We start from the raw sequence: 13786 nt of genomic DNA, 5'->3' as shown, positions 1-13786 counted from the left end.
AGCAATAGGATAGATAAGATCTAAAACCTTGCCACATGATACATTGGTAAAGTTTAGTAAAATATGACAAACTTCTTTCTAAATGTACAGTCATTCAAAAAATAAAGCAAATTTCTAATTAAAGAGTATAGCAGAAGAAAATCTAAACCAAAAATTTGATCTGACACTAAACATAAAACTATTTTGGGAAAATAAGCCACTCTCATTAACCCAGAATCTTGGATTTTAAATGAGTGCCCAGGTGACAAGAGCTGAGGTTTTAGGCCTGTGCATGGTGGGAAAATCAAAAGCTACAAGTGCAGTCAGTAAAATGATCGATTACCAAAAAAAAAAACCAAACAAAAACAAAAAACAAAACCTTCTCAAAAACATTAAAATATGGATTACTGACAAAAACAGAAGACAAGAAAATGTATCTGTCTTCACATGGGATAGGGTGAGTAAAAATCCCCTTCAAAAATTGATAACTGCAGGCCTGTCTTTGTAGGGAAATTTGGAAACCCCAGGTGGGGAAATTGACTTCAGGTAATTCTGAGTTGGTAATATCCCAGAGTGCCTGGTAGGAGAAAAAAATATATAACTAGTTTCTGGAAGGATGCACCTGCAGCGTAGGCCTTGCAGGATTCACAGAGATAAAGCCGAGAAAAATATGAGCTGGCAACCCAAAGGCAAACTTACACAGAGAAATAAGCAACCTTGAGCTTGTTTGCTCAAGCACAACTTGACTACAAGGACTTCAGATATTTGATTTACTATATTCAAAATATAAACATGTTTAAAATATTTCAGAGCCGGGCTCAGTGGCTCAGCCTGTAATCCCACGCCTTTGGGAGGCTGAGGTGAGTGGATTGCCTGAGCCCGCGAGTTCGAGACCCACCTGGGCAGTGAGATCTCATTTCTACAATAAATCAAAAAATCAGCCGGGTGTTGTAGCGCATGCCTGTAATTCCGGCTACTCGAAAGGCTGAGGTGGAAGGATCGCCGGAGCCCAGCAGGTCGAGGCTGCGGTGACCGGGAGCGGCCACTGCACTTCAGTCTGGGCGACAGAGTGAGACTCTAACTCAAAAAAACCAAAACAAAACAAAACAAAAATATTTCAATAAATTATACAGGGATTTAATAACATTAGTAAGGAAAAGGGTACTACAGATTGAGTATTCCTTATCCAAAATACTTGGCACCAGAAGTATTATGCATTTTTTTTGGATACTGAGTATTCACATATACATAGTAAGGTGTCTTGGGGATGGGATCCAAGTCTAAGAACAAAATTCACAGGCAACCCTCTCAGGTCCCCTCCCATTATGGGAGCTTTTCTGTCCTCTCAATAAATCCTGCTTGAAAAAAAAAGACAAAATTCATTTATGTTTTATATACACATTATACACATACATTAAAGGTAATTTTATGCAATATTTTAAAATAATCTTGTGCATGGAACAAAGTTTATGTTATGTACTTACAAGTGGAATTTTCCACTTGAGATGTCATGATGACACTCAAAAAGTTTTGAATTTTGGAGACTTTTGGATTTCAGATTTTGAGATTAGAGATGCTCAACCTGTTAAAAACACTGATATACATATATATTCTCATATATGTGCATATATATATGAATCAAATAGAACTTATAGAAATTAGAAAAAATTGTTGGAATTAATTTTTTTATTGAGTGGGATAAACAGTTAAGATGTAGCTAAAGAGAGAATTAATGAAGTATAAGATAAATTTAAATATATTTCCCAACATGCATCAGAAAGAGAGACTAAAACATGGAAACCATAAAAGAGATTAAAGAACACAAAGAATAAAATGGTATGGTACAATAAACATCTCAGTGTTTTTCAAAATCAGACATTTAGGAAAGAAGTGAAAGACTAATTTTATTTTGGGAAGCACAACAAATCCTGAGTCGGACAAACTAAAAAGAAATGCTCACGAAGACACATCATATTGAAATGCTATGGCAAAACATGCAGAATATAAAAGACTAAAGGCAGATCTTCAGCAGTGAGAAACATAGATTATCTATAGGAAAATGTCAATGAGACCAAGAGCTGACTTCCTAATAACAATAATGGATGCTAATAGATGATGTAATAATATTTTCCAAATCTAGAGAGAAAAAATTGCCACACTACATTTGTATACCCAGAAAACTAACTTTCAAGATTGAAGAGGCAATTAAGATATTTTCAGATAAGCCCAAACTGAGAGTTTATCACTAGTAACACCATAACAGATATTTTTCTGAAGGAGGAAAAACAAGCCCAGAAGAAAATCTGAGATGCAAGAATAGGGAACAAAGAAATCTGTACGTTTGTGGGCACACTAAATAAACATCTTATAAATTGTACAATTTTAGAAGGTTGAAAACAATAAGATACCATGGTGGGCAAAATAATGGACCCCCAAAGATATCCACATTCTTAGCCTCAGAACCTGCAAATGCTAAGTTATATGACAAAGGGGAATTTAGATTGCAGATGGAATTAAGATTGCTGATCAGCTGACTTTAAAATAAGAAGATTATCCTGGATTATCTCCTGGGCTCAATATAACTTGAAAGATCCCTAAAAGTAGAAAGAGGGAGACATAAAAGAAAGGCAATTAGAGGAGGATGTGACTACAGATGAAGTCAGAGTTAATGCAATATGAGAAGTACTTGGCCAGCAGTATGAAGCAGAGATTATGAAATGAGATGTCAGAAATAATTCCAAATACACTTATTATAGTGACAATAAAATATAAATGTATCAAACTCACTAGATAAAAGACAGAGATCATCAAAATTCAAAGTCTAGCTACTGCTTTTTATAGGTGATATACCTAAAGAGTAAAAACATGGAAAGACTGAGAGTAAAATTATAGAAAAATTATACTTGGAAAATACTAATAAAACTTATGGTTGGTAGAGATATATTAAATCAGATCAAGCATTTGAAAGTAAAAACATTAGTTGTTTCAAAGAGGGTCATATATAATGACTTAAAAAGTATAACCTAAAGAAATATATTATCATTTCAAACTTTTACACAGTAACAGAGTTAGTAAAAGCAAAAAAACAAAAGAAACAAAGAGATAACTATTTGCTGCTTATAAGACATACTTCTAAAACTAAGACTTTAAATACTTAATTGAAGTCACAACCATTATTGTAATAGCTACAATGGGACAGAGTGTTCACACCAGACAGCTTCTTCAAGAAACTCTCTCCATGGATTGTTATACTTAATCCTCACGACATCCGTTTGCATAAGGCTTCCTAATGATTTTCTTTTATTTATTTATTTATTTATTTATTTATTTATTTATTTATTTATTTATTATAAAGATGCAGGGTACAATTCAGGGTTAGGTATACAAATGTTGATTACGCAGGTACCCTCCTAATGATTTTCAATAGCATTTTATACTTATATCTGTCAAAATCATGCTCCTTTTTTCCCCAGATACCCAAATATCATGTAATTCATCAGATACAAATGATATTGCATTTAGGGAAAATGATACTGTCTATGAATATGACTTTTCTGTTGTTGATTTCTTTTGATGCAATGTCACTAAACTAATTTATATATAACCATCTTCTGGAACTGTCATATTAATTCTAACAATGTTTGTAGATCCTCTTGGGTTTTCTATGGATATAATTATATTTTGTGCAAAAACTGATAGTTATGCTTCTTTACAATTTTTATACATTTTACCTCCTATTCTATCCTTATTGGGATATTAGTACCTCTAGTCAAATGTTCAACAGAAATAGTGGAAGTGGATATATTTGTCTTATTCTTAATTTTAAAAAGAATACTGATAATATTTTACTTTTAAGTACATTTGTTATAAATTTTATCAGGTTAAGAAAACTACCTTCATTAATTTACCAAACGCTGTCCTCATACAAATTCTTTTCATTTCCACTAATTTTTTTTTTTTTTTTTTGAGTTGGCGTCTCACTCAGTCGCCCAGACTGGAGTGCAGTGGCCGCTCCTGGCCACCACAGCCTCGACCTGCTGGGCTCCGGCGATCCTTCCGCCTCAGCCTTCCAAGTAGCCAGAATTACAGGTGTGTGCTACAGTGCCCGGCTGATTTTTTGATTTGTTGTAGAGATAAGGTCTTGCTGCCCAGGTGGGTCTCGAACCCGCGGGCTCAGGCAATCCACTCACCTCAGCCTCCCAAAGGCGCGGGATTACAGGCTGAGCCACCGCATTTCCACTAATTTTAAAGATTTTAAAAGTGCGGTGTGTACAGTCTAAATAATTTGCTTAATATTACACCGGTGACAGACCCGAATGTAGAAACCAGGCCATGGGACTGCAGAGCTCTTGCCGGGACTGTAGTCACAGACTGGCTCTCTACTTGGCTAAAAATGAAGGCGTGAGATATATTTGCTTGACAGTTATCAACAGGAAGCAGTAGTAACAATATCAATTTTAGACAAAGCAAAATGAAAGTATATAGTACTAAAATGAGACAAAGATGGCCATTTTATGGTCTAAATTATGAATTGCAGCATAGCATCAAACTATTAGACAAATAAAAATTAAGAGAAAAAACTATCTGGGAGATTTTAACATATCTGCCTTAGCCTTTGACAGATTTAAGAGAAGAAAGAATAAATAACACATTATTTGAATAATATAATTAATAAATTTGTTATATATCCTGTATCCCAAGATTTATAAAGTATTAACATCATTAACACTACAAATAAAATCTCAACAAATTCCAAAAGTAAAAAATCATGCAGATATTTTTACCTATAGGGCAATAAATCCGGAAAGAACAAATTTTTAAGCAAGATAGTTTGTCTAAGAATTTTCCTTTAAAAAAGACCACTCTCCTAAATAACTATTGTTTTAAAGCTTAAACAAAAAAATTATACTTCGTTTTTCAAAAAATGATATATTTGAGAACACTAAAATGTATAGACTGGAGCCAAGTTGTAATTTGGAAAAATTTACAGGCTTAAGTGATTCTGTTATCAGCAATAAAGAATTGATATTTTAATCTGAACATTTTACTCAGAAAGTTAAAAAGAATCAGCAAAAGTTAAGGAAAAAAAAGGCATAAAAGTAAAATAAATACAGAGGAGAACTTAATTTACAGAGAAAAGCAAATAGCATATGTAGTGTTTAAAATTGGTTGTTTGGGAAAAACATGAATTAGACAAACTTATAGATATTATAATAAAAAGAAATATAAATTTTAAAAATGAGAATTGAAAAGGGGAAAAGATACACAAATTGTAAATACAAAAATAAATAAAATGGGGGAAATATTCATTCTCACTAGTAAGCAAAATATGCACACTAAAAGGCTATTTTCTTCTATTAATGTCAAAAACAGATATAATAATACTTAATTCAAGAGCATAGAAATGTGTCCATTTCTTACTCTTCTGCTAGAAGTAGAAGTTGGTACATCATTTTCAGAAAGTGAGCTTTTAAAACATCATGCATTTTGACTTAGTATTGCCTAAATAAAGAATTAAAGTAAACCAAGACTTTTACATAAGATCTGATTTTTATTTTTATTTGTGAATAAAAATGAGAAAGAAATCATTATTTACAGTGATAGAATAATATTGAAAATTGAATGATATAAAATCACATGTGAGAATTTTTAGATTAATATTTATGACACAAGAAAATACTTACAAAATAGTATTTAGTAAAAAAAGTAAGCCGGGTTCGGTGGCTCAGCCTGTAATCCCGCGCCTTTGCGAGGCTGAGGTGAGTGGATTGCCTGAGCCCGCGGGTTCGAGACCCGCCTGGGCAGCGAGAACTCATCTCTACGATAAATCAAAAAAATCAGCCGGGGGGTGGTAGCGCATGCCTATAATTCCGGCTACTCGGAAGGCTGAGGCGGAAGGATCGCCGGAGCCCAGCAGGTCGAGGCTGCGGTGGCTGGGAACGGCCACTGCACTCCAGTCTGGGTGACAGAGTGAGACTCCAACTCAAAAAAAAAAGTAGGACATATCTGCATTATACGGTAAACTGGTGGCATTTAAAATTGCAACCTTTGATTATTTAATGTTTGAGTGTTTGTGCGAGACCTCTATGGTCCACGGTGTATAGTATGCTTTCATTTGGGGAAATTATATATAAAATATCACAGAATCTTTCCTAGTCAATATTTGTATCTACGTCTCTTTAACTACCCATCAACTCATTTGTTTCCACAAGGCTCTATATAAAGACAGTCCCAAATTCCTTGGTATGAGAATACTCAACTGATGTATTTAGCATGTTTTGTTTTTCCCCAGACCAGCATCATCCAACCACCATCCCCTTCTCCCCTCCCTGCCCCTAGATATTTATCAGACCCTGCAGTCTGTGAGAAATGGGTGTGTTGGGCTGGATGCAGAGGATTAGGCTGACAGAATGAAACTACCTGTGGATGCAGGAGACCTCTGCTGGCACAGTCCCTCAGGACCAAGTCAGTGAGGATCTGGCAGGGGTATGGGCAAATGGATGCCCCTGTAGAAATATACTTATTTTTATAGCACTCTAACAGTAGAATGAAAGAATGCTCTGAAACTAAGATCTTTGACTCATTATGACTTGTATTGTCAGGCAAACTATCTACTTATAAATAATCAGGTTGGGTGAAATTGAGGTCAGAGACAATCTGAATGCCACATGAGTAAATATTACTTACCAGCTAGCCATTTTGCCTGACTCTTCTTTCTACGTCAAGCCTCACGTTAATACCATCTCCTCCAAATAGCCTCTTTTGACGCTCTCTTTTTGAAGAGAAGTTATTTTCCCTTCTTATTGTATCTTGGAGTATCCTCTTCTTTTTTTTTAATCTTTCTAGAACTTCAACTTTCTTACCTATAATACTTACCTCCTAGGGAAGTTGGAAAGAATGCATGAGATCATTTATTTAAAGTGCTCTGCATAGTACATGGTACCTGGTAAGTGTTCAAGCAACGCATGCCATTATTATAAGAAGAATTTACAAATTCATGCTTATATTCACATTTATTTATCTGCTGTTTCATCTCCATGAAAGCAAAGGGCATGTCAGCTTTGATCCCTATTTTAAATACTACATGTATGCAGCATACTGCATGACATCTAGAAGTCACAAAATAAATATTTGGTGAATGAAAACATGAATGAGTGAAATTGGAATAGGCCTGCTTTAAACCATAAGATCATTTGTTAGTGTAAGATGAAATCTTTCATTTTCTTGTTCATGAGTTTTTAATTTCATCACTTTTATCTCTTATATCTTCATTCAGACTCAAAATGTTCATAGAGGTGGACATACTGCAGTTACTTTATTGGTTCCCAGTTGCTCCTGTCTTCTCTTAGACTTACCTAGTCTGGGATTTTGAAGTAGAGAGTAGATATTTCATCTCTTGTATTCTTCTTGTCTATAAGAGTCTACAATGTTGGTTTTCTGGAAGATGACCCTATTGTTTGGGGTAACAAAAAACTAGGAGACTGAAAGACAAGATGGACATGAGATTAACATGATTAAAGTAGAACCATAAAGTGTATTTTAGTGTTTTGCTTGTGATTTCCTGCTTATAAACTCGATATAAACTTATATAGAAAGAATATAAAACATGATGAGGAAGAAAATATCTTATATACTTCGCATCCAGAACCACCGCGTGTTAATCTTTTCGCTTATTCACTTACTTCCAGTCAAGAATAAAAGATACTTAACACTGAGAAAATCCTTTTAATTCCTCTAAGGCTCACTCTAAGTCAGGACTCCCATCTTCCTGTCTGTCATCCTTTCTGTTACTTCACTCTGCCTTATGAAAAGAATGAAGGAAATTACAGGTTGGAAAAGACAAACAGGCTGGAAATACGGAAAGTATAAAAAGTGATAGGAAAAAAACAAATCCTTTAACATTTTCTAGCATCACAGGACTTGAATTTGTATAGAGTTTGAACTTCCCTTAATTAGCACCTACCCGTTAATGATTACAAAATTTAAAATCTAAACCACAACAAAGTAAAGCAAACCAAATCAACTGAACTTCATGCCCCTTCAATCAAAGTGATCTATAAGAATTACCTGCCAAATTTATTCTATATCTAGATTAGTAAGTCCTTAAATTAAAAGCACTGCAGAAAAATTTAGTTGCTTTCCTTTCCTACATTAACACAATATTTCATGAACACATAATGAATACTTTGATGAAAACTCAATGTCCAATATGTGGACAAGGTGATTTTAAAAGATATAGTATAATTTAAAGTGATCATGGTAAATAAGCACGGGTCATACAAAAGTTTATTTCCATAACAGTAGTGATTATAGAATAAAAAAATAGAAATAGCAAAAATGTTTCACAGTTGAAACTTGGTTAAATTATTGCATTTCAATAAAATGTATTGTTGTCAATGGATGTTGGATAGCATGGGAATATGATTACAATACTTGATTGAAAAGCTATTGTAAAACACTATGAAATATTATTCTATTTGTGGAAAAATATATTTATACTTGGAAAAGAGACTGAAAGGATATATATCCAAAGTTAAACAGGGTTATCAGATTATCTGTGGGTAATAGGACTATGGTTTTTAAAAAATATTTTATTTTAAAGATGTGGGGAACAATTCAGGATTACCTATTGGGTATACAAGTAGACATCGCACAGGTAAAGTTTGAGCCTCCCTTTGGTCCCACGTTGCCTGGTTTGAGATCAGGTACCCTTACTGATGTGATGTGCTTCTCCCTCTCTATTCCCCCACCCCCAGCAATGTCCCGCGACTGCCAATCCCTTTCTTAAAATATGATGGTGAATGTTCAGGGTCCGCTTATGAGTGAGAACATGTGGTACTCAGTTCTTTATTTCTGTGATAGATCGCTGAGTATGATAGACTCTAAATCCATCCAAGTTGTTGCAAAGTCCATATGTTCATCCTTCTTCATGGCTGCATAAAATTCCATTGTGTATATGTACCACATTTTTTTAACCGGTCCAACTTCAGTCATTTTCAGAGTACTCTTCATTGGATGCAGTAAGCATATCCAGAGCTTTCCATTGCTCAAGAGTTTTTGAACTCATCAATTTTGATGTCTTTTAGTGTTTATGCCATTTTTTGTTCTACTTCTTCCACATCAGCAAAACATTTCCCTTTGAGGACTGTGATTTTATATTACTATTTGTGATTTTAATAGTTCCCAAATTTTCTACCATTAATATATATTTCAGCTAATAAACACTGTAATATTTTTAAAATTCTGATAAGCTTTCAGGTATTCTTTTTTGAGAAAGCAGGATTTATTGAGAGGACAAAGAACAGAAAAACTCCCGCAGTGGGAGGGACCCAAGGGGGTTTCCCCAGGCATTCTTAACCTGGAGAATTTGGGCTCCTATAGGGTCCATGGATGGGTGTCAAAGAATCTGTGAACCCCATGAAATGCCATACACAATGTTGAGTATGTGCTTGTATACATATTGTTGATAGCAGATCCTTATCTTTCACTAAATTCTCAAAGTGGTCTGTGACCCTCAAGACCTAAGAAAAACTACTTTGCAGCAATCTGTTTAAAATCCCATTCACAACAATTCAAAGTAGGTGTCACCAGATTCCTCTTGTCAAAGTCTCTGTATATATAAATTTTTTAGGCACAAGGGCATTTCACATAGAATGTTAGTCTTCTATGTGCACTGGGAATAAAGCCAGAATATTCATGGGAGTAAATAAAATTGGCATCCACTTGAAACTATAGCAAAAAAAGTAGCTTATTTATTATTTCATAAGGACTGTATATTATTATCAAAACTCTAATATATTGAGTTCTTTAAAATTAAAAATCGAATTCTCACACTAAAACTGACTAGCATAATGACTTGTTTCTGTTATAAATCTTTGTTATAAAATACATTTTGAAGCATTACCTACTGAGAAAACATTCGATTTTGCTCTCACTTGATCCTTACTTAAGTAGTCATGTAACAATGACTCTTTACTCTGTTAAGTCTTCACGTGGCCTTTCTCAAAAGCAGTAAAACTCTCCACTGACCTTTACAAATGTATTTATTTTTCCTCTTGTGAATGGAGACAGAGAGGTACTAAAAGCTGCCTGCCCTGTGCTTCTTTGCTTACCCAGTCTAAAATCTCACGAGGGCAATGCCCATACCGTCAGCATACATGGAACCCTGAAGAACGTTGATTTGTTTTTTATTCAAAAATTAGGTTTCTTGAAACATTCTTTCATTTTGTCCTTACACTTTCATTTTAAATAATTGTGCACACAGACTTACACTTCGTTCATTCATTAGCTGAAGAATTGCACTCTGGCTACAAAGACCCCATCATAAGTACTTGCTAAGTTATAAGTAGAAAAAGCGGATTCATTTTTAATTTATTATTCTATAAAATTATTATTTCCCATTTGGGACAGATGCAGAATTTGTGGGTTCTTTTAAAATAGCAGCCTGCAGGCTCATTCCTGTTCAGAGAACAGTACAGTCCTTTTGAGTTTGACCCTATAGAGTGTTTTGTTTATTTGCTTTTTAATTCCAGGGTTGATCTTGCAGTCTTTACACACACTGTTTCATGGTGAACATTGGAAGTTTGCCTCCATATTCTTTGGGGGGAGAAGGCGTGTGGTGGCTCTCTTTTCAAAAAAGTTCCTTACAATCTACATCAGCCAGAATTGCTTTTGAGGAATTTTGCCTAAAACTGCGACATTTTGTGGGGATTTGCATATTGGAATGTCCCATTCACTAATCCATTGTTAGGAGAGGTCGGTGCCACCAGGCTCTGACCCACTCACTGCTCTTCCCTTGTAATTGGGGATTGGCCAGGACCTTCCATATACACTACTGAAGTTTTCATTAAGAACCTTCAACTCCTAAGGATAAAGAATGTTGTACTAAATGACATTTATTTTCAAAGTAAGAAGAACAGGAAGAATATTAACCTCCTCCAAGTCTAAAATATGTATTCTGATCAGAGGATTTTGATGAGGCCATTTACACAGGAATAAAAAGACAGAAATCAAGGATCTGACAACATATGAAGAAGAAGTTTCCTTGAAAATCCGTCTAGTGATTTCATTATGTTTGGTAGGATGAGGCTTAGCAGATATGGGTCAACTTTTCAACTTTTTTGGGGGGGCTCCAAATCTTACTCTGTCGCTCAGGTTAGATTGCAATGGCGTGACTATGGCTCATCTCCTAGACTCAGGAGTTCTTCCACCTCAGCCTTCCAAATAGCTGAGACTATAGGCATTTGCCACCACACCCTGTTATTTTTTTGGAGTTTTTGTAGAGACGAGGTCCCATCATGTTGCCCATGCTGGTCTCGAACTCCTGGGCTCAAGCAATCCAACTTTTCTACTTTTTAAAATAATTTTCTCTGAAACATTAAATTATTGAAAATTCAAGTACAGGGAATCAGAAGCAACATAAGTGATAAGGTGTACATTTGGTTAACATGTTTCATGATCATGTGTTAAATGTAGTTCACTGCAACTGATGTTCAATCGATACAAAATTAGCATGATATGCAAAATAAACTGCTGTAACAGAATACTGCAAAAACCTTCTCAGTCTGGCTCGGTGGCTCAGCCTATAATCCCGCGCCTTTGTGGGGTTGAAGTGAATGGATTGCCTGAGCCCGCGGGTTCGAGACCTGCCTGGGCAACTTGGCGAGACCTCATCTCCACAATAAATCAAAAAATCAGCCGGGTGTGGTAGCACTCGCCTGTAGTTCCAGCTACTTGGAAGGCTGAGGCGGAAGGATCACCGGACCCCAGCAGGTCGAGGCTGTGGTGGCTGGGAGCGGCCACTGCACTCCAGTCTGGGCGACAGAGTGAGACTCCAACTCAAAAAAAAGCCCAAAAAACAAAAAACAAACCTTTTCAATGGATGCCTCCTGTCTCTTTTCTACAGACTTACGAACTGTGGAAGTATGTTCTCATGCTCTTCATGAATATATTTTCCAGTCCATCATTAAACATTCCAAACTTTTCTAAGTGAATTCCATTAGCAAGAGAATACCCCACCTTTATTGTCATAGTCAGCTGATATGCCCTACCATTTCTTCATCGCTTCAGTACTTAAGCATGTGTCCATTCTTCTTGCCAACACAGTTACTTCACCACTACTCTTGTTTTTTCTTGGTGTTCATTCTCTATTCCAATTTAGCCACTAGATTTATAGTCATAACTGTAATCAGCTATTGCTAAAATCCTAAATTCTGACATTTCCTCCCCCCCAACAGTCTTATTTTTCTGCTCCATTTATTTCCTTAATTCTACTAATCAATTGATTATCCCTCTTTTTTATGTCAGATACCTTTTGCTCCTCAGAACTTTTAGTTCAGTGACCGTCAAACTTTAGCACATGTTAGAATCACTTGTTGAAACACAGGCTGTACACCTCCTTCCTCAGAGTTTCTGATTCCGTAGGTCTAAGGTGTGGCCTGAGAATTTGCATTTCTAACAAGTGCCAGGTGATGCTGTTGCTGCTGATATGGAAACCATTCTCTAAGAATCAGCTTTGTCAAAGACAAAAAACAAGACCCTTGCTCCATTAGAGAAATAAGTGATTAAGAATGGGGACTTCAGAATTAAAGAGATGTAAGTTCAAATTATACCTCATTCATTTTTTATATTATCCATCTTCTGTATTTTGGATAACGCATTGGGCAAAAATAGCATCTCACTTTTTAAAAGGATATATCTTTTTCTATTATTACCAGTGTGATTGAGCTTGTTTTTTATATTTATTTTTTGCTTGCTTTTCCTTCGTGTAAATTGACTATCAGTCTAATTTCTATTTGTTCCTTTCTCAGTGATTGGTAGGAATTTTAATACATTCTGGATGCTAATCCTTCACTTGTTATTATATAACACAAATTTATTTTATTGACCTTTCATTTCAACTATGTTTTTTATTTTTTATTCCCCCTTCAACTACTTTAAATATATATTTTAATATAATCAAGGCTGTCCGTCTTTTACACCACAATTTTTTTCCCTATCTTATTTAATAGGTCTTCCTTATCCTGGGATCATAAACTAACACCATGAGATCTTCTTTTGATGCTGGTAGGACAAGTTCTTGCATTTACTTACTTTTCACAAATTTCTGATATTTTCTTGAAACTTACTCATCTGTGTAAATTTTAGAATAGGCTTGTAAGGTTCCTTGAAAATTATTGCTGGAATTTTTCTGGCATTGCATAGAAATTGTGGATTAGGTTGGATGAAACTGACATCATTAAAAAGGTGGGTCTTCTCATCCACACACACCTTAGCCTCTTCACTTACTCAGGCCTTCTTTTATACTTATCAGGAATGATGTATACTTGATTCTCCAAAGATTTAACACTTTTGTTGTTAAATTTTGTCCTAGATATTTATGATTTAATTGAAAAAAAATCACTCTTTATCTTATCCTGCTACTCTAATTCCCTAAACTGTCCATTTTTTAAAAAATGAACTGTTTGGAGAGTCTATTTCCTCCATTTTCACACCATCTACTATATTCCCTTATAATCTGGCTTCCTTTCCATCACTGTAGGAAAACTGTTCTTGAAAAGTTTGCCAATGATCTCTGAATCCTGTATTTTTTTTTTCAATTTTCAGTTTCTCTACATTACTTGATGTCATTGATTCCCGTATGTATCCCAATACTCCTCCATAGCTGTTCATGACATCCATCTCCTGGTTTCCCTTTCTATTACACTCTTTGCACCTTACCTGGGTTTTTCAATTTATAAATGTAAACATAATGTCTACATTTCTGTTTTACAATTCTGTGTGCTTTTCTTGTGTTACAATTTCTGTG

This window comes from Carlito syrichta, unplaced genomic scaffold, assembly GCF_000164805.1.
Source record: "Carlito syrichta isolate Samal-C Ts95f unplaced genomic scaffold, Tarsius_syrichta-2.0.1 Scaffold308352, whole genome shotgun sequence".
Classification (NCBI taxonomy): domain Eukaryota; kingdom Metazoa; phylum Chordata; class Mammalia; order Primates; family Tarsiidae; genus Carlito; species Carlito syrichta.
The sequence above is the reverse complement of the archived record's forward strand: the minus strand, read 5'-3'. Positions refer to the sequence as shown.